This window comes from Bos grunniens, chromosome 7 (assembly GCF_055505025.1).
Source record: "Bos grunniens cultivar Pamir isolate PY7600 chromosome 7, Bosgru_T2T1.0, whole genome shotgun sequence".
Lineage (NCBI taxonomy): Eukaryota > Metazoa > Chordata > Mammalia > Artiodactyla > Bovidae > Bos > Bos grunniens.
Genome location: NC_141171.1, coordinates 78378609 through 78402425, shown reverse-complemented (window position 1 = coordinate 78402425; position 23817 = coordinate 78378609). Strand labels below are relative to the sequence as shown.

Here is a 23817-nt window from a genome sequence, read left to right as displayed (position 1 = left end):
TTTTTTTTTCCCATGAAGAATATAATAAAGATACTTTTCCCCTCTGAGGCAAAGACTCAATAACTTTGCTAGCAAACCCTTTAAAGATTGGGGTTTCTTGAGATCAGTGTTCCTCTGAATGACACAGATATAGCATCAACCTGGGTCCATTTGTCACTGCCTTATGGGACTTATAGGTTGAAAGGAACTAATGCAAACATGAAGCCATGCTGCCTGCACTGTTATGGGTAATGAATCCACCGGTCTCTAACCAGAAGTCTCATGGTTCTACTAGCATCTATGAGACTGTGGCAAGCTACCTTGTTACTTTGTAAGTAGGGCAAAACCTCTAACCTTTCATGCTGCTGCTGTTAAGTCACCTAAGTCGTGTCCGACTTTGTGCGACCCCCATAGATATAAGCTTCCAAACATGGTCTCACACAATGTGGATATTCTTAACAGAATCTGGAAACAATGATAAAAATACATTGCCACACTGATACATTTAACGTTTTTGATGATGACCATAATATATCAGTTTGATCAAAAGTTCATCCTGGTCATCCACTGTCACCAGTTTACACATTCATTTATAAATCATGGAGTGTTCTTACATCCTTTCTATTTCTTCAATATTTAGTTTTGGCATATTAACATTGTAGTTTTACTTTTATTAATAAAATTTAAATATATACTCAGAGTTTATTATCATAGAAAAAATTAACTGAGCAAAAATCCAAGTGCAACATCATAGGTATAAATACAAAGCTTTTACTTTGGCTTCCCTGTGACTGTCAGATTCAAAGCTTTTGTGATGGCTAAAACCCACAAACAAAACACTTTTGTCAGCTTAAGCCCTAATTCAAAATGCTGTCATCTTAAAAGAACTACTGACTATGCCAGGGTAATATCAGACATAGTTTTCAATAAATAAATCTGATTGTGCTACAGCATTAAATAGTTGTTTGTATTTTTTCCCCTTTTTTTTGTTCATCTTTTTAGTTTAAATAGAATAAGATAAGACAGCAAGGACTATTTCTCCTTGTATTCTACACCACCAACAAATAATGTCTGCTATAATAAATGTTAATTGAATGAATGTACTATTTATGCTTAAAGCTCCTACTGCTGCTATGCTTTAGGAATTTTCAACTACTAAAAAAAATGACTTGGTTTTTCATTCAGATGGTGAGTCCACCTGATACCACCAGAGTAATTAGTATTGTAAAAGCTGTTTGGGAAAATGTACATTGGAAACTCTGGCCAATTCTGTTCAAGGTCATCGAACTAATTTGAAACATCATTGGTTCAAGTCAAGTTTATCATATGTAATTCCTGGAGGTCCCTGCACTGCCTAACAACATTTACTACTGAAGAGTCAATGTTTATAAAATACCCAACCTTCAGTAGGTGACACCTTCAATAATAACCATGGACAAGACCCCGCCTATAGGGCTCAAGAGCTGAAATTGACAGGAAGGCAGGAAAAACATAAACAAGTGAATTGCAAAAGCAGATGACTCCCACCATCTGCTTAGCTTGTTTCTGCTCTCATTTTGCCAGGAGCCTTTTGAGAAGACATGAAACCATGCTGATGCCCTCCATCATATGTTATCTCTCCTTCCCATCTGTGATGCCCTCTCCTATGTTCAATGACATTACTTTGGCTTTGTCCTTCCCTATGGAAATACATAAGATAAAGACAGGGGGCTTAAGGGATTTCATGAACCCCCAAAAATACTGAGAATGAAGATAAGATAGGATGTAGGATGTTAAGTTCCACTTTTGAAGGGGCCAAATGAGGAAGAAAATTAGAATAATATCTAAAATACAAGCCACATGAAAACACTGATTTATTCAATAAACATTTCTAAAAATATGTTGTGTGGTAGGTACGATAGTAGGTTCTGGAGATAATAGGGGAAAAGTGGGGGACAGAGGAGAGAAGGTCATCTGACGCGAACAGCCGACTCATTGGAAAGGTCCCCGATTCTTGGAAAGACTGAGGGCAGCAGAAGAAGAGGGCGCCAAGAGATAAGATGGTCGATGGCATCACCTTGTAAGGCACAGGAACTGGGCAAACTTCAGGAGATGGCCAGGGACAGGGAGGCCTGGTGCACTGCAGTCCATGGGTTCTCAAAGAGCTGCACGTGATTCGGTGACTGAACGACAAGGGAGAGAAGGCTTAATGCTTGACTTCAACAAGTTTATAGTTAGAGAAAGGGCAGAAAGTAAATACATAAAATAATTATAAATGACTGTGCCTACTATGTAAGGAATCATCTTAAAACTCAGAATAGCACAGAGTCAGGAAAACTACTGTGAATGAGCTGGTTGAGAAAGACTGTGTCTACAAGATGATGGATACTCATTAAATGTGAGGTTATCATTTCATGATGTGTATAAGTCAAGTCATTGCTTTATACACCTTAAACATACCTAGTGCTGTATGTCAACTCGATCTCAATAAAACTAGAAGAATAAAAACAGTATAAATAAAAGAAGACTTCAGCTGGGCAGTAACATTTAAGCTAAGTGGTGAAAAACAGCCCAGGAGACAATTAGAATAAAGCAAAAGTAGGGAGAAAGTTAACCTCAGCAAAGATTTGGAGGAAGAAAAAACTTGGTGTGTCCTGGGTAAAGAAAGTCAGCCATTGTTTCTGGAGTGTAATGAGCAAGGGAAAAAGCGCTGTGAGAGTAAACGAGCGAACAAGTGGCAAAACACAGACAGTGTTGAGTCTTGGGACCATCCTGAAGACTTGATTTTATTCTAGGCAGTACAAGAGCCATTGGACAATTTTATTGAGGAGGTGACAAAGCAAATTTACTTTTAAGGAGATCACTCTGACTGTTGTATCTAGAGTAGATTGAAGACAGCAAAGTAAATCTCAGGGAAAGTGACATGTCGTAAGGGTAGGATTTTGAAGAGAAATTAGAATAATAGAGTTCATATAAGGGAGCAGGAACAAAAAGTGGTGTTATCACAGTCACCTTTGACAATGTCACAGTGGTTACAGTGTAGCAGGATGACCAAGTTCAGATGGGAAATGCATTTTCTTTATGACAACCAGTTTATCATTCCCCTGGGGAGTATCACCTACTTGTTCCATCTTGTACCATGGTCTGAATTCCCCAGTCAGATATTCATATTTATTTTTCTTGACAAATATTTGCCCACTTCTAAACAGGAAACATTGAATACATCCAAAAGATCATGATAATGGCTGGGATGACAGTTTCTGGGCCCTGATTATTTGCTCTCACTGTTTCTGATGCTATCATCATAAGGTCAAATATGCAGGAAGGATATTGTGGCTCTCACAGCCACGCCAGAGTGCTACAGTCATCCGCCTTCCCTTAAGATAACAAGTGTAGGCTCTCCTTGTTCAACGCGACCAACCACAGCATTACAAATGGCACCAGCTGAAATGCCTTGTACAACATTGCAGGGGGAAAGCTACAGATTTTTCAGAGCTGAGAAAGAGCACTGTGTATCTGCTCATTATTAAAAAGGAAGACTGTGTTTCACAAAAATATGGTCTTGTGGGCTAAAGCTGTCTTTCTTTGTTCCTTGGAACAGCCGAGTGTGGCTTTACATCTCAGGCCAATTATTCTCCACCGTTTTTCAAAAACTGACAAAAGCTGCAAAATGAGCAATGATACGAAGACAGCCCACCACTCTGCAGTTTACTCTGTACCCTGCATTTGCATCTAATTTCGGTGTCTGTCTACTTGCAGGGTGGGGGGTGGGGGGGGGGGCAGTGGATCTCACTACAGGGACAAAAGATTTCCTAATATGAGAACCACAAATAAAACAAATTGCTGATTTCAGCTGTCTCCTTGCTGGACAGCTCTCCTCAAGAAGAGGGCTTCTTTCAGTAACCAAAATTAACTCTCCCTCCTTGAGATAATGAGATCAGCCAGGAGCAAAGCTATACATTCTACTATCCTTTAAGAGAGCCTTTGCTCTCGCCTGGGTTTCAGGAATATAACCTTAGTGTTCACTGAGAGCTGCTGGAGCTTGATGTGCAAAACAAAACATTGGGGCATGTGCAGTGATTTCATACAGGGTTACTCTCACAGGAGAAGAGCAAAGAGTCAGAGACAGAAATTAATCGTGACTGTCCATCAATAAGGCACAGTGTTCCTTCAGGTTAATGATTGTCCTGGCCCCCCGGAACCCCAGGAAGCCCAGAGACACTGTCCTGCAGGCTCCTGTTGGCAGCAGTCTTCATGGGGAAGACAGTACAGGAAATGGATGTTAAAAATCAAAATGGGACTAAATACAGGATACAAATATTTTCCAATTTTTTTTCACTTTCACAGCACACAAGAAATTTATTTAGAATATACTGATAGTAAAAAGAGAAATGATCAGAGGGATGTAGAATAGAGCCTGCTGAAAACTGATTTTCAGTAATGTTCTGCAAGAGAAAACATTGTGTCAAATGTGAATTAAATTTGAACAACGGCCTTTCAAATGCAAATCCTTCGGAAGGGATGTCATTGATATACAACCTCTAAAAACCTTTCAAGAGAAATAAAATGGATAAATGTGATAATTAAGATCTCTATTTATAGGAAAATGATCAGATCACATTTGTTCTGAAATGTTTTTGTACCTGCAACATGGAGGGCAGATATGAAAAAGTGAGGATCGATTCTAAAATTTGCAGGTTGGAGGTGAAAATGGAATGATAGCTTGTGTGACAGAGGCAGAGGGTTTTCCTCTAGTATGCTAAGACCCATTATTATGCACCCATAATTGTCAAGTCCCCCACTGACCTCTATTCACTCTCCCTCAGACAGTCTCCCTTTCAGCTCTCCCTACAACCCCCTCCCTTCCCTAATGGAAAGTGTAAGCCACTCTGCTACACTGCAGCAGTATTCTGAAAAACAGTAGTGACCGCCTTGGGTATGTAAAGAGAAGTGATGCTACACAGAGTTTTGGGGAAACAGTTATCTGCTGAGGGCTTATTAGGGAGTGAGAAACCCAGGGCTGGGCAGAGGGAGAAGGTCACTGACAATGTGGTTGCGACGGAATTCTTAGTTGATCCTAAAAGTAAAGTGGAGGATAAAGGATATGATAAAGCATATCAAGAATGTGAAAGGAGATGGGTCTCTTCAGAATTGACTCAAATTGAAATGGGGAAGAGGAGAGAGAAGGAGAGAGAAAAGTGCTTTGCATTCTTGCATCTGCCAATTTTTGGCCAAGGCTGTCCCTAAGAGAGGGTATTTTGGGATGAAGCCAAGCTCTGAGGTCAAGGTCATTTCCCAGTGAGATAAGGCAGCTGTGATCCCTGAGGAGGTCCACAGCCCCAGAAGCTGTGAGATGGGTGTGAGGGTCCAGGTAGTATACAACAGTACTCACTAGAGTTGTACGAATGTGCATGTACTTTCAAGTTGTGTCCAAGTCCTAGCAACCCCATGGAATGTAGCCCACCAGGCTCTGTCCATGGAATTTTCTAGGCAAGAATACGGGAATTGTTGCCATTTCCTACTCAAATAGTTGTATACATAATGGAATTTAAGAACCCCTTCTCCTAAGGATTCCCTCACATCATTTGGATGTTATTACTTTCTTTTTATCAATAAATTGTCAATATAGGGCCTGTACCTCAGCAAAAGAAACCACATAAAGCTATTATCTAACATTTGTACCTAACTCCAGTACTCTTGCCTGGAAAATCCCATTGATGGAGGAGCCTGGTAGCCTGCAGTCCACGGGGTCGCGAAGAGTCAGACATGACTTCACTTTCACTTTTCACTTTCATGCACTGGAGAAGGAAATGGCAACCCACTCCGGTGTTCTTGCCTGGAGAATCCCAGGGATGGCAAAGCCTGGCGGGCTGCCATCTATGCGGTCGCACAGAGTCAGACACGACGGAAGTGGCTTAGCAGCAGCAGCAGAAGCATGAATTGCTTTATCCTATCCTTTCTAACTACAATGCTAAGAACTTAGTTACTGCTGAATCTACAGAAGAGCCCAGGTTATGGAAGGTAAAAGAAATCCTTTGCTGAGAAACCTGGGGTAGTCATATGGAGAAAGAGTAGCCAAGAATCTAGAGGAGCTTCATATCACAGATGACAAGAAGATGCTAAGAAGAGAAGAAACACTGGCTACTCCGGTTTGCCCATGGTCAGTTCTGTATCTTCATGGAGCAATAATGGGAATGGAGGTGAATAAATAAAAAGAGTAGGCTTCTATGAAGATCTGGACTCACTCTTTTCTCTGATTGAGTTTTTACAGTGATCTTCTTTCTAAGCACTTCCCGGCTCAGATGGTAAAGCGTCTGCCTACAATGCAGGAGACCTGGGTTCGATCCCTGGGTCGGGAAGATCTCCTGGAAAGGAGGAAAAGAAGGAAGGAAAGAAGGAAATGGCACCCCACTCCAGTACTCTTGCCTGGAGAATCCCATAGATGGAGGAGCCTGGTAGGCTGCAGTCCATGGGGTCCCAAAGAGTTGGACATGACTGAGCGACTTCACTTTCACTTTTCTTTCTAAGCATGAATTCTGGGAATGGAAACCTCAGGAAACATGGAAGACAGAATACACATTGAGTGACAGTGTTGCTCCACCAAATTTTGACTGTTCTGTGTTCTTAATTTGTTTTCTAAGCTCAATCATCAGTGACACTGTAAGACCTTCTAGGTTTTTGTTTCTTAACAGACTTATTTTAAATGCTATGAATACCATTTGTGGATCCATTAATATTCCCATTTTCTTTAGGCAAATAGTAGCTAAAATCAGGCAAAGCTGCCTTGCAGAGCATTCAAGCCATGTTCTTATGTGTCACTTGACTGGACTTGTCTATGGTATTTTTCTGGCCACATTTGTTAGGGAAGTGGCCACACATTCCAAGGACCATTTTGCTCTTACGCTTTTTTTTTAAGCTGATTCTCAGCATTGATGAGGTTCAGAGGGTTTAGAAAACTATCTGAACTCTTGGGATTTTATTTGAACTAAAACCCAAACTTTGAACCCTTTATCGTTTTATACATCACAAGTAAATGTGTCTCCTGCCTTTATATTATTCCCTCTGGTTTCCTCCTGACTCTTTGTCCCTTGAAAAAAACTGAACAGTTAGTTGGAGATCAAAACTTGATCCAAGGGTCACCTCCAATTGACGACTTTCTCTCTACAACAACCACTTTAATTAAAGACCACATCTACAAGCAACCACTTTTCCATGGGCCCTTGGATGTGTTCTCAAGACAGATTTTTCTGTTTCACAGCAGCTGTACCCCTCTGAAGAGGAGCAAGTCCCAGTAGATCACAGATCTTAACCCCATGACAGGCCAAGCTATTTATGCTGGCTACTGATAATGACTTATGTTTATAATAGCACTATTCATCCCAAAGGCACGCTCACAGCACTCCACTGACCACATGTGTGCTCTTTAGATGGGCATGTGTCTATATACACCCACATATCACAACTGCACAAAGGTCTTGACTGCTGTGGCTTTAATCAGCCCTTTCTTCCTTTTGCTTAGCTTCAGGGTCTGATCCCTGGGATTAGGGGAACAAGTGCACCCTTCTCTTTATCATTGGAAACAAAAAAGAATTGAACAATTGGGAGTCCAGCTCCCTATTCACTTTGTTGCTTATTAGGATCTGTATACATCAGCCGTGATGCTGCAAAGTAAGTTGAGAGAGACCTTGTGCAATACATATTTAATAGTGGGAACTCTTCCCATTTTATCTTTTCCCCTTTTCTCCTTCCATTTAATGAACCAATTATTCTGACAAGGAAGAGAATGCTCCCTTCCTAGCTCCCTCTCACTTTGAGCCTTTATTCCCTGCTTCTCTAAAGTGCTGCCTAATTTGGCATAAGACCCTATTGTAGGTTATTTTTACATTCACCATGAATTGTGTAAAATTGTTTCAGCACTTTGAAATTTTTCTTTTAAAGCAGAAGATATTATTTTATCCCCATGTGAGTGACAGATAAGATGTGATGGTAGGAGAATGTCCAAATCTGCATATGAACTCAATTGCCTTCATTTTAGTTAACACGACTACAGTTTGTTTTCTATAACAGATTAAACACAAAGAAAAACACATAGACTACATATTAATGGATTCCCTCTTCTGTTTTTGTTGAAATGCTTAAAATGTAGCAAATCTAGCTTTCTCTTTGAAGACTCTAGCTATTCATTATTCATGATGAAGCAGGATAGCATTTTATTAATTTGCACATTCACTTTATTTACATGCATAAAAATCTGCAGAATTACTACTGATCACCAAATATTTTGATGATAAAAATGGAAGCAGATTTAAATAGTGCTACCTACCTAATTTTTCCCCAGGCATTTAATCCTTTCTTTGGATTAATATTTAATCCTCTCTATTAGATATTTTGATTATTGATATCTATTTTGGATGGTGCAATCAGAATCAGATGATGGTTGCTCTTTGTATAAAGTGTTTGGTTTGTTCACTAAATAAAATGAATGGATGATACTGGTGTACTCTCTTTAATTAGAGGACTGTGATCACTTTAAACTTTTAATCAATAATGAGTTCCAGGCACTCCGATAGATGGTACTTTCAATAAGATGAATAAAAAACATTCTCTCCCTTTAACAAGCTTCTGGATTAGTGGGTAGAAAGACTTTCTGAACTCACAAATGTCATTATAGAAACATGAAAGATGAGCCAGCTATTTCTTCTGTCCTCAGAATCTCTTCTTTTCATAATGTTCACATTTACTTAAAAAAATTCACTGAATCCTCCAATGTCTATGTAGCTAGGAAGGAGGTGACTCTGCCTGCTTCTTCTTAGAGTTAGCGTTGGTCCCTGATGTGGCTAACTGGATCATCCCTTCCTTGTAGACACCAGAATGCGTAAGTATCATAACAACCAATCAGAGTGTTTTCTGGGAGTTTTTCTTGAGCTAGAGGGAAAGAATGTGCCCTTTCCACTGAATTTGCTAGACGAGTTGAAGATAAATCTGAAGTTCATGGAGTCTACATTTAGAAATTAAACCAACACGGCAAAAGCAAAGTTAAGATTTGGAGAGGATCCTAGTGAAATCACTTGAATGTCTGGATCTAGCTATAGCTAAATCCATAAATTCTATTAATATTTTAATGAGCAATGAGCAGCTAATGTATGTGTATATATATATATATATATATATATATATACACACACATGCTTATTTACCTATCTATATGTATGCTCTTAATTTGATGTGAGGTGGTACTCACAGATAAGAAACAAAGTTTTCTAAAAGTATGGGCCAAAGAGGAGGTAGTAAAAGACTTCTGGAAGAGCTTTCAGATGAAATGTTTATAACCTATCAAAGGTACATGTGGAGATATTGAATTAGGTTTATCGTGAGCTCATATTTAAACTAAAGACCATAGAAACTTTGTTGGAAAATATATATCCAGTATTCCTGTTCATGATGCCTGCTTCCTATTCACTGAGTTCTTAGTCATCAAATAACCTCAACATAAGTGAGACTTTGATGAGCCCAGAGCTGCTAAATTACCTTTAGTAGACACAAGAGAAACTTCCTGAATTCATTCCGTGGCTCCAACAGCCAACATTGATAATCCTATCCAAGAAAGTAAGTAAAACTTCGCTCTAAAAATTAATTATGCCAAATGACCATATTTAAATGTGAAGACAATAAAATACATCGTGAATGAATACTTCAAGGTAGCATATGGATTAAGTAACATTTCACGATCCCTTCTATCTCAACAATCCCAAGAGTCCACAAGACTGTCTTCCGTTTCCCACAACATTCCTAACTAATTTTACCATGTGACCAGTTAGTTCTCAGTCTAGGTAAGTGAGAGGGTACCTTTTATTCTAAAGTTGTAAGTTTTCTTCCTGTGTGTTACATGTGTTTCTCCATCAGAAAAATGGAATGAAGAAAAAAATTGGAAGGTGTTTTTAAGCCCTTAAAATGGACTTCTCATATTCCACTGCAAATCCTCTTGATCCTGTCTCTCGCACCACAGTGACCAGCTGATCAGGCTTTGACAGCTTCGGACAGGTGCACCAGAACGGACTTTGCCCTGAGCTCACTTTGGTATTGTTCTTGCTTCTTGTCCTGGGGCTTCTCTGAACTCAGTGTAGTGCCCATGGGGACCATTTCAGTATTCATGCTTGTGCAAACCAAAAGTGCAGGGAACATCACAATGAGAAAAAAATATAGGTGAACAAATGCTTCCCCCTTCATGCCCCAGGTGGATAGTTCTGAGAAACATTTCATATGGCTACCCAGAAGGTCATAGGAGAGGTTAAATTCTACTTCCCTAACCCTCGAGATCTTTTTTGTTTGTATTTTTTTGTGAGTATTTCTGTTTGTTTCTTTCTGCATTCTATCACCCTTTTACTTCTGTTTTCTTTTCAAATAAACTGTCACTGTTGTTTAGTTGATAAGTCATGTCCAACTCTTTTGTGACCCCATGGACTGTAGCCCACCAGGCTCCTCTGTCCATGGGATTTACCAGGCAAGAATACTGGAGTGGCTTGCCATTTCATTCTCCAGGAGATCTTCCAACCTGAGGATCGAACCCGTATCTCTTGCATTGGCAAGTGGATTTTTTACCACTGAGCCACTAGGGAAGCCCTCTAATTAAACTACCTTTACATAAATCTTTGCTTTCTTTTATCCTTTGGGAGATGGGGAGAACCCAGGCTAAATAGTACTAATATATTTTACCTTTACAAGGCATCCAAAGACACCAATAACCTGTTGTCTGGTTTTCAAATAACAGCATTCTTCTAACTATTTGGCCATGGTGCAATCATTAAAGCTAAACAAAAGGGGGAAACTGGGAGAGAATTATGTGCTTTTGAAACACTACCCGAACAACAACAATGGCTTCGATTTTAACATTTTCTTGGTGATTCAGAAATAGTTCTAACTAAAAATAGTATAAGAATTATTTTCAACACAGTATCCTAGTGAAATTCATTTCACAAAGAACCTAAAATTTGTAGAATCTTAGAAGTCATATTCACACTAGTCAACACTGCACGTATCTTCGAAAGATGACTTTCATCTCTGCTTGAACACTTTGAATGACCTATGGATTATTTTGTGGTTCTACAACACAATGCAAAAAAATGAATACAAGAGTGCCCTTTACTGATCTAACTTCCCTTGAGGAAAGAATGACTTTGGGGATTTTATATAAGATCACATTTTAAACATGATATCAGGGGTTCTATTGTTACACTTCCTAGGTTTGACTCTCTGCTTTAATTCCTACTAGCTTTGTCTATGTGAATAAGTTACCTAAAAGCCTCAGATTTTCCTTCTGATAAATGGTTATAGCAAAATCTGCCTCATAGGGTTCCAGAGTATTCTAAATAAGAATATTTGGGGAAACACTTAAACTATATCTGACATAGAGTAGGCCCTATATAAATGTGAGATATATTCCAAGTCAGAAAACTGGGATCAATTTTACGGCCTAAATAATAATAGTTATTTGTGTTTTTGAAAATGAAATAAGAAAAAAGCAAAATAAATATGTCAGAGAACTTTACTATGCAGCTGAAATCCTGCAACTTCATAAGGGTGGTGTCGAAGTAAAGTGAATTTGGGTGTTTCAAATAACTCAAATTAATTTCTCTAACTTATCTAATATAAGCACAGTGCTAAAAATACATACATAAATTTTAATCTCAAAGTCCCTAAATGTTATTTTACCTTCCAAAAACACTGGAGTGGGTTGCCATTTCCTACTCCAGGGGATCATCCTGACCCAGGGATGGAACGTGTATCTTTGAATCTCCTGCATTGGCAGGTAGATTCTTTGCCACTGCGCCACCTGGGAAGCAGTCTCGGGTTCCCTAAATGTTTGTTTACCTTCCTTTGTGTTCCGTATGTACAACGCAAGAATTTTTTTTTAAAAAAGTTTTTTAAAATTGGTTTTAAAGATACTTTACAAAGAGACACACATCTGTCTTCTACTAAATATAATTGGTTTGAAAATTTTAGCTAATAGAAATAAAATCAAAGCAAAGTTAAAAGTGGATAAAGGAAAACATTTAAATTATAGCAGACAGAACTCTGGACTGGTTGTAGCAATAGAAGATTCAATGGCTGTTCTAAAGTCTGCTGTTAATAATATGTGTAGCTTTTAGCAGGACACTTAATTTCTCTAGGGTTCAATTTCCTCTAGATCAAATCTAGTCTAAAGCAAATGGGATGGGCTTGATTATCTCTGAGGACCTTTCCAATTCTAAAATGTCACAATTCCACAATTGTAAGTTCCCTTTTTACGGGATAGATCAAAGAGTAAATAGACGGGTAAACTTTTTTTTTTTTTTTTGCATATGACTATGCAGCAAAATCATTTGTTTCTGACCTTGATCTTGACACAGATAAAAATTCCATCATAGAGAACCAGAAGGAGTCCAGTTCACTGTGAGGCATGCTGTGTTTCTTTTGAAAAAGACACATGACATTTGGTTTGGGTTTTCTGAAGCTGTAACAACATCAAAACTTGAAGCTGAATTTTATTAATGAGGCTTTAGGGTTGAGAAAGGAGAAAAGAAGCCAGACAAGAAAGATCTGTAATTAGCATATCAGTTATTTGTCGGTAAGTAGATGCTCCTGAATTGCTTTAAGGAGCTTAAAAATGAATATTTCCACAAATACTTCAAGTGCTTCTTTGCCTCTGCTTAATGTTTTTAATACATACTAACACCAATGAAAAAGTTTACTGCTTAAAGAGATATGGTTCTTTAAATGTTTTTTCAACTTTTTCTTATGGTTTTGTGGACAAAAAATACATGGGTCTGGGCTATAATCTTAAAATATCGGTCAGTGATACATTCATAATTCAATAAATAGTGAGCAAAACTCACTAAGGGAAAAGTTCTTGTGCTTTGGCAAAATACCCAAAGAGGAATTCTATCTTTTTCTCAGAACAACAATGATAACAGTGACAACAAAAGTCCATCTTTACAGTAAAAGGAAAAGAAGTAATAAAATATGACATGGTTATGCCAACATCAAAATGGTGTTTGGCCTTCACAGATGGAAAATTATTCAACAAATTTAGGGAACTTCCCCACAAATTTGTAAAATAAGTTTTCTTTCTGGTTATCTAAAGTATCTTTGAAAAGTTGGTCAAGTCTTTTGTAGAATAATAATGGCAAATGAACTTGGAGATTACAGAATAAACAATGTCACCCATTATTTGATTAATTAGACACATTAAATGTATGAATAAGTGGAAAGAGATCTAAACTTTCACATCCCTACCCTCAGAAGGTAAGTTCTAGTATAAGGAGCACAAAAATTAATTGGAAGTTACTTAAGCAAATTATGATTCAGGAGGAATGTTTTTAGAATGCCATGGTTATTTTATGATATCATGGAAAATTAGAGATAATTAAAATATAACATGTCAACACCTTTTTTAATGCTGTACAAAATAAGGTAACTGCTGTATGAAAAGTATGTATGATACAAGCATTGTCAAGCTCCACAATAGGAATTCTAATCTTGGTGTATTGTCATACAAGTGGAAATACTTTTTAATAAAGCTGTTTCAATTTAATACATCTCATAACTTATAATCAGCATTTCTTTAATAAAATGAAAATAAATACCTCAAAGGCAATGAGTATTTCATGCAGAATCCTAAAATAGAATTTACATTCAACTAAAAATTGGTTCTTGCTTCACCACATAGTAATTTGGCCTAAAGATAATTCTATTCTCATATTTATAAGATGTGAGTTTAAGGCAATGAAAACACTTAAGCGCAATATGAAGTAGCTTCTATAATGTAAAATTGTCTCTGTCAAGTTCCAGTGTAACAAAATACAGAAATCCATGGGTTTAGCAGTGTTAGCATAGGCTCTCACCAAATTAACTGTGAAAATGAGAATAAACAACACCCCCCCCCAAAAAAAAAAACCTGAAGAAATTCAGGTCTCTTATTTCACATGGTGCTTCATTTCTTGCTAAGTAATTGGTGGCATTTCTGAGATCAAGATAAAAGGGATTTTTTTCATGAATGGATGTTAAAATTTATTAAAAGCTTTTTCTGTATCCATTGAGATATGGATTTTTGTTCTTTGTATGATTTTCATTCTTCAATTTGCTAATGTGGTGTATCATACTGATTGATTTACAGCTATTGAAAAATCCTTCCATCTCTGGGATACTATAGGCTGTGTGTGTATCTCGTTTTTGTGTCCATTCAGCCAGTCTATGATTGGAGCATTTAGTCCATTTACATTTAATGTAAGGGCTTCCCTGGTAATGTGGTTAGTAAAGAATCTGCCTACAAATCAGGGGTCCTGGGTTCTATGCCTGGGTTGGGAAGATCCTCTGGAGGAGGGCATGGCAATCCACTCTAGTATTCTTGCTTAGAGAATTCCCATGGACAGAGGAGCCTGGCTGGCTACAGTCCATGGGGTCGCAAAGAGATGGACACAGCTGAGCAACTAAGCACAGCACTGAGCATGTTCTTATTACCATAGATGAAACTTACCTCAACATAATAAGTGTCATGTGTGGCAAACCCACAGCTAACAACACACTCAATGGTGAAAATCTAAAAGCATTCTTCTAAGATTACTAACAAGATAAGGATGCTCATTCTCACAATTTTTATTCATTATAGCTTTGGAATTCCTATCCATGGCAATCAGAGGAAAAGAAAAAAAAAAAATAAATGAAAGGAATCCAAACTGAAAAGGAAGGTAAAACTGTAATTATTTGCAAATGACATGATTCTATACATATAAAATTCTAAAGATACTACCATAAAACTATCAGAGCCCATCAATCAATTCAGCAAATTTAACATAGAGAAAAATATTCCATTTATACACACTAACAATGAACTATCATAATGAGAAATTAAAGGAATTATATCATTTACCATTGCATCAAAAAGAGTAAAATGCCTAGGAATAAACCTTCCTATGAAGGTGAAAGACTTGTACTTGGAAAACTCTGGGACACTGTTGAAAGAAACTGAAGATGATACAAACAGAAGGAAGGACTTACTGTGTTCTTGAATTTAAAGACTCAGTATTGTTAAAATGACTATACTATCCAAAGCAATCCACAGACTCAGTGCACTCTTGAACAAAATATCAGTGATTTTTTTTTATCACATAACTAGGACAAATAATTTTAGATTTGTATGGAAACGCAAAATCTCTGAATAACCAAAACAATCAGAAAAAAAAAAAAAAAAAAACAGAGTTGGAGAAATCATGCTCTCTGACTTCAGACAATACTAAAAACTACAGTCATTGAAACAGTATGGTAATATCACAAAAACAGAAATATAGATTCATGAAACAATAGAAAGCTCAAAAACAAACCCACACACTTATGGTCAGTTAATCTATGATAAAGGAGACAAGAATAGACAATGTAGAAAAGGCAGTCTTTTCAATAAGTGGTTCTTGGAAAACTGTACAGCTATATCTAAAAGAATGAAATTAGAATTTTCACTAATACTGTATACAAAAATAAACTCAAAATGAATTAAAGGGATGGGGTCCAGGGAATGAAGGATTGGGAGTTTGAGATTAGTAGACGCAACCTATTATGTATAGGATGGATTAAAAACAAGGCCCTCCTATACAGCACAGGAAACTATATTCAATATCCTGTGATAAACCATACAGGAAAAGAATATGGAAAATAATATGTATGTACAACTGAGTCATTCTACTGTACAGCAGATATTAGCACATTGTAAATTAACAGTGCTTAAATAAATTTAAAACATAACAACTAAGCTGGAAAAAAATCTTATATAGTGCAGTAGTATATCAATTATGTTTCAATAAAACTAGGGGAAAAAGAAAATGTGGAATATGCATAAAATGCAATATTATTCAGTCTTCGAGAAAAGGAAATTCTGTCATATATTATCATCTGAAGCACTTTGAGAATGTTATGCTAAGTGAAATAAGCCTGTTACAAAAAGATAAAACCTCCATGATTCCACTTACATGATGTGTCCAAAGCAGTCAGATCCTTACAAACCCGAAAGGAGAATGGTGGTTGCCAGGGCCTGGAGAGGAGGAAATGGTACGTTATTGTTCATGGGTATGAAGAACTGTTATAAACTATGTACATACAGTTAACACTGTTGTACTATACACTTAAAAATGGTTAAGATGGTAAATTTACCGTCATGTGTTTTTTTATTCCACAGTAAAAATAATGCGCAAAATGGTAAAATATATATTATGTGTATATATATATATATATATATATATATATATAGAGAGAGAGAGAGAGAGAATGTATTAAAGATCTAAATGTAAGACCAAATACTATAAAACTCCTTTAGGAAAACATACGCAGAACACTCTTTGACGTAAATAGCAGCAATATAGCTTTTGGAATTATTTCTTAAAGCAATAGAAACAAAAGCTAAACAAATGGAAACTAATTAAAAGCTTCTGCACAGCAAAAGGGAAGCTATTCACAAAATGAAAAGACAACCTGCTGAATGGCAGAAGATATTTGCAAATAATTTGACTGATAAGGGATTAATATGTAATATATATAAATTTGCTCATACATCAACATCAAGAAAACAAACAATCTGATTAAACACGGGCGGAAGAACTGAATAGACTTCTTTCCAAAGAGGAAATGCAGATGGCTAACAGGCAATGAAAAGATACTCAATGCTACTAATTATCAGGGAAATACAAATGTAAACTCTAGTGAGATATCAACTCACACCTATCAGAATGTCTATCATCAAAGACACAAATAACAAATGTCGTGAGGATATGGAGAAAATGGAACCCTTGTACAGTGTCTGTGTGAGGGTAAATTAGTGCAGTCACAGTGAAAAACAGTGTGGTGGCTTCTCAAAAAAACTAAAAATAGAATTAATGATGCAGCAATTCTACTCCTGAATATGTACCCCAAAAAAAACCCAAACCACTAATTTGAAATGGCACATTCACTCCAGTAATCAAAACAGCATTATTTATAATTTCCAAGATATGTAAGCACCTAAGTATCCAGCAACAGATGAATGTATAAAGAAGTGACACATATGTATCTAAGTGTATAAGTGTATACACACACACACATATATACATACAGTGGAATACTACTTAGTCCCAAAAAAGAACAAAATTTTGCTATCTGCAGCAACATGAATAGACTTTGAGGGCATTACGCTAAGTGGAATAAGTCAGATAGATAAAGACAAATAGTATATGATATCCCTTATATGCAGAATCTAAACAATGCAACATACTGCTGCTGCTGCTGCCGCTGCTAAGTCGCTTCAGTCGTGTCCGACTCTGTGCGACCCCATAGACGGCAGCCCACCAGGCTCCCCGTCCCCGGGATTCTCCAGGCAAGAACACTGGAGTGGGTTGCCATTTCCTTCTGCAATGCATGAAAGGGAAAAGTGAAAGTGAAGTCACTCAGTCGTGTCTGACTCTTAGGGACCCCATGGACTGCAGCCCTCCAGGCTCCTCCATCCATGGGATATTCCAGGCAAGAGTACTGGAGTGGGGTGCCATTGCCTTCTCCATGCAACATACTAGAAAATATATTTAAAAAAGAAGCAGACTCACAGATACGGAAAAATGTTAGTGGTTTATAGTGTATGGGAAGGGACAACATAGGGGAGGGCAGTGAGAAGTAAAAGCTCTTGGGTGTAAGACAGGTCCAAGGTTTTACTACACAACATGCGGACTATAGCCAATATTTTGTAATAACTACAAATGAAAGTGACCTTTAAAACTATGTAAAATTTAAAAATTAAAAATAATAAATATAACTTCAGGTTTTTTCTAATTTAAAAAAGAGAAAAGGAAATTTGGAATGAACTTCCATGTATGGTGATATCGTGAGGCATTTCTTCTACTCCCTGCTTATGATCCAACACTGTTTGAAATGCGTACTTAAGTGCTAGAGAAGAATTGATTGGTTTTGCTGGTGGTGAAGAGAGGATGTAACCCACTGAACAGACAAGTGGTAGACATTCTCTTTATGTTTATTATGGAAAGTGGAATATGGAAGTTTTCGTGAAACACATGAGAAAAAAATCATGTTGTTTTACAAGGTTCAAAGAATTGAGTCCTTTGAAGAAAGTTCGTCATAGAATTAGTTTCTATTTATCATTCACAATACTTAAATGAAGTATTCAACACAAGCTTCTCTGAGTGCACCATGCAACAAACTCTAACGCTATCTATAAAAATCAAAACTGAGCCATATCTTATGAAAACAATAACTTCTTGTCAACTCTGCTTCCCTCTGCTGCCCAGTAACGAGAGAGTCTGACACCACCTGACACTTTACACTCACATAAAAGTTTCAAATGTATCATGCAAGAGATTCACAGATCAATCCCAACTTCCATGAAAGCAGTGGAGTGAGACAGAAGAGCCATTTTGAATGGGCCTAGCAGAGCAGAACACTGCTAAAAGCAGTCCTTTTTCCATCACCTGTACTGGTGCACCCAAGGCAGAAGTTTAAATGATTAGTGATAACACTGAATATGGTAGTTCTGACATGACACCATCACCTGGTACATTTGTTACACACTTAAATGCAATACCAAAATCATCATTTTAGAGTTGATCTTTATTAAAAGCACTGACCTTTGTCTATAAATGCTACAGGGCTGTTACTGAATATATCCCATCAGAAACAAATTACTTATTCAATATCAAGTTCAGAATGTTTCCTTTGATATTATGAAATTCAATTCATTGTCACTAATGTTAGGAGTAGTTCATAAAAACTTTAGGAAAAGAAACAAACACTCTTTGGCTATAGTGTTTATATTCTTATAAGTAAGCACAATACTTGAAGAAAACTAGTATGCTGGGAAGTGAAGTGAAGAGAAGTCGCTCAGTCGTGTCCGACTCTTTGCGACCCCTTGGACTGTAGCCCACCAGGCTCCTCCGTCCATGGGATTTTCCAGGCAAGAATACTGGAGTGGGTTGCCATTTCCTTCTCCAGGAGATCTTCCCGACCCAGGGATTGAACCCGGGTCCTCCGCATTGTAGGCAGATACTTTACACTCTGAGCCACCAGAGAAGTCATATTGCAAATTTCTCCGACCTTCTTCTGACAGAAAACTTGCCAATATTTCCCCAAGACATGATTTCTAGAGCCCATTAATAGCCTTAATAGTTGTATACAAATTGCTTTAAAGTGATATTTTGAATGGTTAAGTTGGCTGGGATGGTTTGAATACTCAAATACAGTGAGTTTAATTACAAGGGAGTATTTCTTATTTGGTTAGCTATTCTTTTTTTACTCACTAGACTACAAATTTATTATAAAATTGTATTAAAATATATGAATGAACAGCCAGATAGATAAAGAGATGCATAGAGTGAAGTCCCTGATAAAGCAGCTTCTATCTTTGTGGAGCCTGGGGCTCAGCATGGTAGCATGGGGTCCTAGACATGGAAACTCTTTGAAAACCTAGATGACCTATTAACTACAGATATTGAGATTGCCATTTATAAGTACATACAAACAGGTGGAATATCTGTGTTTAAATGAGTTGAATGGCATTGGCTGTGTATTTTAGCTAGATAAAAACTGATACCTTTTCTGCAGTTCTTAGCTATAGCATCTGTCTTAAAGTGAGGAGAACTTTGTTAGCATTCAAAAGCAATACTCACTACAAAAGAGGAGACTGCTTTTCACTACAAAAGAGGAGACTGCTTTGCTTTAATTAGAACCTTAAATAAATACATTAGAGCTCTTTATAGATATTTATTTCTTAGTAGGAGTGTTCTGTTGCTGTAGGATCCACTCATCTTTATCCAACTGTGGAGTAATTTTGTGGCTGGTGTCTACTGGGGTGCCTGTCCCTGAACATATCATCTAATCTCTGCATTTCTATTTCCTCTAAGGCCTCTCAAGGACTTAATTTGAGTTCTATATATGGCACGAGTCTTACTTGTATGAGTACAATTGAAATTCTGGTTTCTTTTGGCATAATGTATTAACTGTGAACAAGAATTAAAAAGACAGAATATCTAGGTCTTAATTCTGATTCTACAAATCTTCATGTGCAAGTCTCTAGTGCATTTATGCAAGAGTGTCTCAAAAGTATCAGACTTCCCTGGTAGCCCAGATGGTAAAGAATCTGCCTGCATTGTGGGAAACCTGGGTTCAGTCCCTGGGTTGGAAAGATTCCCTGGAGAAGGAAATGGCTACCCATTCCAATATTCTTGCCTGGATAACTTCATGGCCAGAGGAGCCTGGTAGGCTACAGTCCATGGGGTCACAAAGAGTCAGACTTGACTGAGTGATTTTCACTTTCTCAAAAGTATGTACCAAGGGTAGTTTTATCAATTGAGGATATACAACTGATAATATCACACTAATTTTCAAAGTGGTTGTGTATGTGCTTAGTTGCTGAGTTGTATCCATGGTACAACCAGTTGGATATATAGATCCAGGATTGTTTGATGAGAGTACCCAGTATCTTTTGCAACCCTTGACATTGCCTGACTTTTTGACTTCCTGAAGAATTGATGGTTTTAATATAATATGATTAATATAATGAAATGTCCTTTCATCTGTCTATTGGCCACTGGTGCCTCCTTTTTGGTGTGTAAAAGTGAAAGTGAAGTTGCTCAGTCGTGTCCGACTCTTTGCAACCCCATGGACTATAGCCTGCCAGGCTTCTCTGTCCATGGGATTTTCCAGGCAAGAGTGCTGGAGTGGGTTGCCATTGCCTTCTCCAGGGGATCTTCCCGACCCAGGGATCGAACCTGGGTCTCCTGCATTGTGGGCAGACGCTTTATCCTCTGAGCTACCAGGGAAGTCCCATTCATTTCCTCCTTATTTTTTTATTTCATTGCTTGCTTTGTCTTATTGAAGCATTTAAGTTTTTTACATATTGAATTATTTGAGTTCTTTACATATTGGTTAATCTACTCAAACTTTTAGAAGATCAGGTTTCTTTCATTAAAAAAGGATAACAATAAGATTTAATTGGTTGTCATGAAGCACACATGAGCTAATAGAATAATAAAGTTTGCTAAGCCTAATTATCTTTTATGAGATGTACTAGATGAAATTAGTAGTGAAGTAGTAGTGAAAAGTGAAGTTGTATGGAAATTCTAATATACCAGTTCTATCTTTCCATGTGCAATAGGATAAAGTCACAAAGGAATACTGTTCCCTCCCAAACAATCAAAACAAGATAAATAACACATAAATAAATACATATTAGAGTCCATTAAAAAAGCAGAAGTCACAAAGAAACTTAATAAATTAAAAAAAAAAAATTAAATGTCAAGCTCTTCCCAAGACAGAAGGAAGACTTGCCACTTTCCTGCCTGACAGAATACCAGGAAGAGGTGGAAAACATCATAGTTATGGGCAAAGCACAGCTAAATTTACCAAAAATGTAAAGTCTGAATGTATGATAATCTGGCATGGCAATTTACAATCTTGGGGACTCCAGAAACAATGGAGGTTTGCACCTACACTCTTTTTTACAGGTCTTCACCAACTGATTATGTGGATTAAAGGCAGTGCAGGAAAGAGACTCTTTCTGAGGCAAAGGTATAAATGATGCCCTAATTTCTGAGGCTGGAACTGGGAACTTAGAGAAACCATATAGATAATTCAGTCAGTGCACTAGTACCTGGATGCTGTTGGCTATGACTGTGGGAGGGGCGGGAGAAATATGATTGCTCTTCATCTCTCCAACTACCTGTGAAACAGACTCACAGATCCCACTGAAATCTGTGGGTTTGGAGTTAGAACTGAGAGAAACCTTATGGACATTCAGAATCTCATCCACTGAGTATGAGCTGTGGCTATCTATGGCTGTATAGGTGAAGGTGGGAAAGAAAGCTAAAAGGGATGCTTCTGAGGCAGAGGCATATAGGGTTCACTGAAGTCTGAGGACAAGGAAAGAAGCAGGGTGTCTGCGTGAAATCCCATAGGCAGCTGAAGGCTTTCCTGGTCACTAGGCAGAAGCCATCTACAGGAAGGAGAGGCAGGAAAGAATAAGGAAACACTACAGAATTCAGATTCCCTTGTCAAGTAATATTGTTTGGGTGAAAAGAATTTAACTAAAGCAATGGAAAGTTCACACTCATTGCAAGTATAGACTATACCGGAGCTAGACTGACAACCCACATAATAATGGTCAGATGGAAGAGGTATTATCACTTCCAGCTGTAAATATCATTTACTTTGTGTTGTTGTGTGTTAGTCGCTCAGTTGTGTTCGACTCTGAGACCCCATAGATTGTAGCTCTCTGGGCTCCTCTGTCCATGGGGATTCTCCAGGCAAGAATACTGGAATGGGTTGCCATGTCCTCCTCCAGGGTATATTCCCAACCCAGGGATTGAACCGCACTTACATTAATTTTTATTTATGTTAGATATTCAACCAAAATTCACATAAGACATAAAAAATAACAAGAAAATATAATCCATCACCAAAAGAAAAACATGGTCAAAAGAATTAAGAGAGATATAGTCAGTTGTTAGAATTTTTAGACAGTGACTTAAAAGTTGCTATAAGTATAGTGAAGGTATACTGAAAAGGTTTCAGCATGCATAAGCTGATGGAGAATTCCAGTGGAGAAATGGAAACCATATAAAAGACCTAAATGACAAAGCTAATTTAAAAAAAAGTGACAGATAAAAATAATTATTTGGTAGATTAATCAATAAACAGAGATCAGTAATGGATGGTATCGATAAATATGAAGGTAGGTTGATATGAACAAAAAAATAAACAAGGAAATAGTATATAATATCTGAAAGTGAAGTGAAAGTGAAGTGAAGTCGCTCAGTCACGTTCCACCCTTAGTGACCCCATGGACTGCAGCCTACCAGGCTCCTCTGTCCATGGGTGATTCCAAGCAAGAGTACTGGAGTAGGTTGCCATTGCCTTCCCTGATACAATATCTGAAGGTAATATCAAATGGTCTAACATATGTGTAACTGGTATCATAGAAGAAGAAGAGGGAGAAAATAGAGACAAGAAATATTTGAAGAGATAATGGTCATAAATTGCTCCAACATTTATGAAAGAAATCATTCCACTCATTAAATAAGTTCAGTTAACTACAAATAGGATAAATAAAAAATAAATCAGGGGACATAAATATCAAATGGGATAAAAAAATCAGGGAATATAATAATCAAAGTATTGAAAGGCAAAGATTTAAAAAATCTTGAAATCAGTCAGAGTGAAAGACAGATTACATAGAAAGAAAAATAATGAGAATGGCAGCTGACTTCTGATCAGAAACAACAAAACAATACCTTCAAAAAGCAAAGTAAATGGATAAATAAATAAATAAATCATATATTCCACATCCAGCAAAAACACATTACAAAACTGAAGGCAAAGAAGTTATTTTCAGGGACAAAAGCTGTAAAAATTTTTCTTCAATAGACCTGCTTTATAACAAATTTTTTTTTAATTCTTTAGACAATAACTGTAATATTAGATAGAAAATCAATTTTACAGGAGAATGAAGAACATCAGGAGTAAAGGTATTAATTAACCTGATATATGTCTCTCTATATAGACATAGATATAAATGTACATATATGTATATGTGCATATCTCTCTATATATGTGTACATGTATACAGAGAAATAAGTACACGTATTGATGGATAATAGATAGATATAACTCTTAATTATTGAAGTATAAGCAGTTTTTGTATTTTCAGCATTTATTAAGATAAACAAAATGAAAATAAGAGAATAAAAGTCAGAAGGATGATAAGTAAACATACACAATAGTAAGATTATTATTTATTGGAAATGTAGCTGTACTTCTCAAAGTTAGACCAAGATAACTTAAAGAAGTATATTCTAACCTCTAGAG

General features: G+C 37.1%; 1 long non-coding RNA gene across 3 annotated transcripts in view; it reads right to left on the bottom strand.

The window, feature by feature from the left end:
- Positions 1–1741: 1741 nt before the first annotated feature.
- LOC147369852 (uncharacterized) overlaps positions 1742–23817 on the bottom strand; it is a 1128106-nt gene continuing 1106030 nt past the window's right edge. The window contains exons 6-7 of one of the 3 annotated variants that reach the window (XR_015167976.1): positions 15954–16015; positions 1742–2141 (exon numbers count right to left, since the gene is read on the bottom strand). This is a non-coding gene — a long non-coding RNA (uncharacterized LOC147369852). The remainder of the gene's footprint in view (positions 2142–15953; positions 16016–23817) is intronic. The other 2 variants (XR_015167967.1, XR_015167966.1) reach the window with 2 other exon arrangements.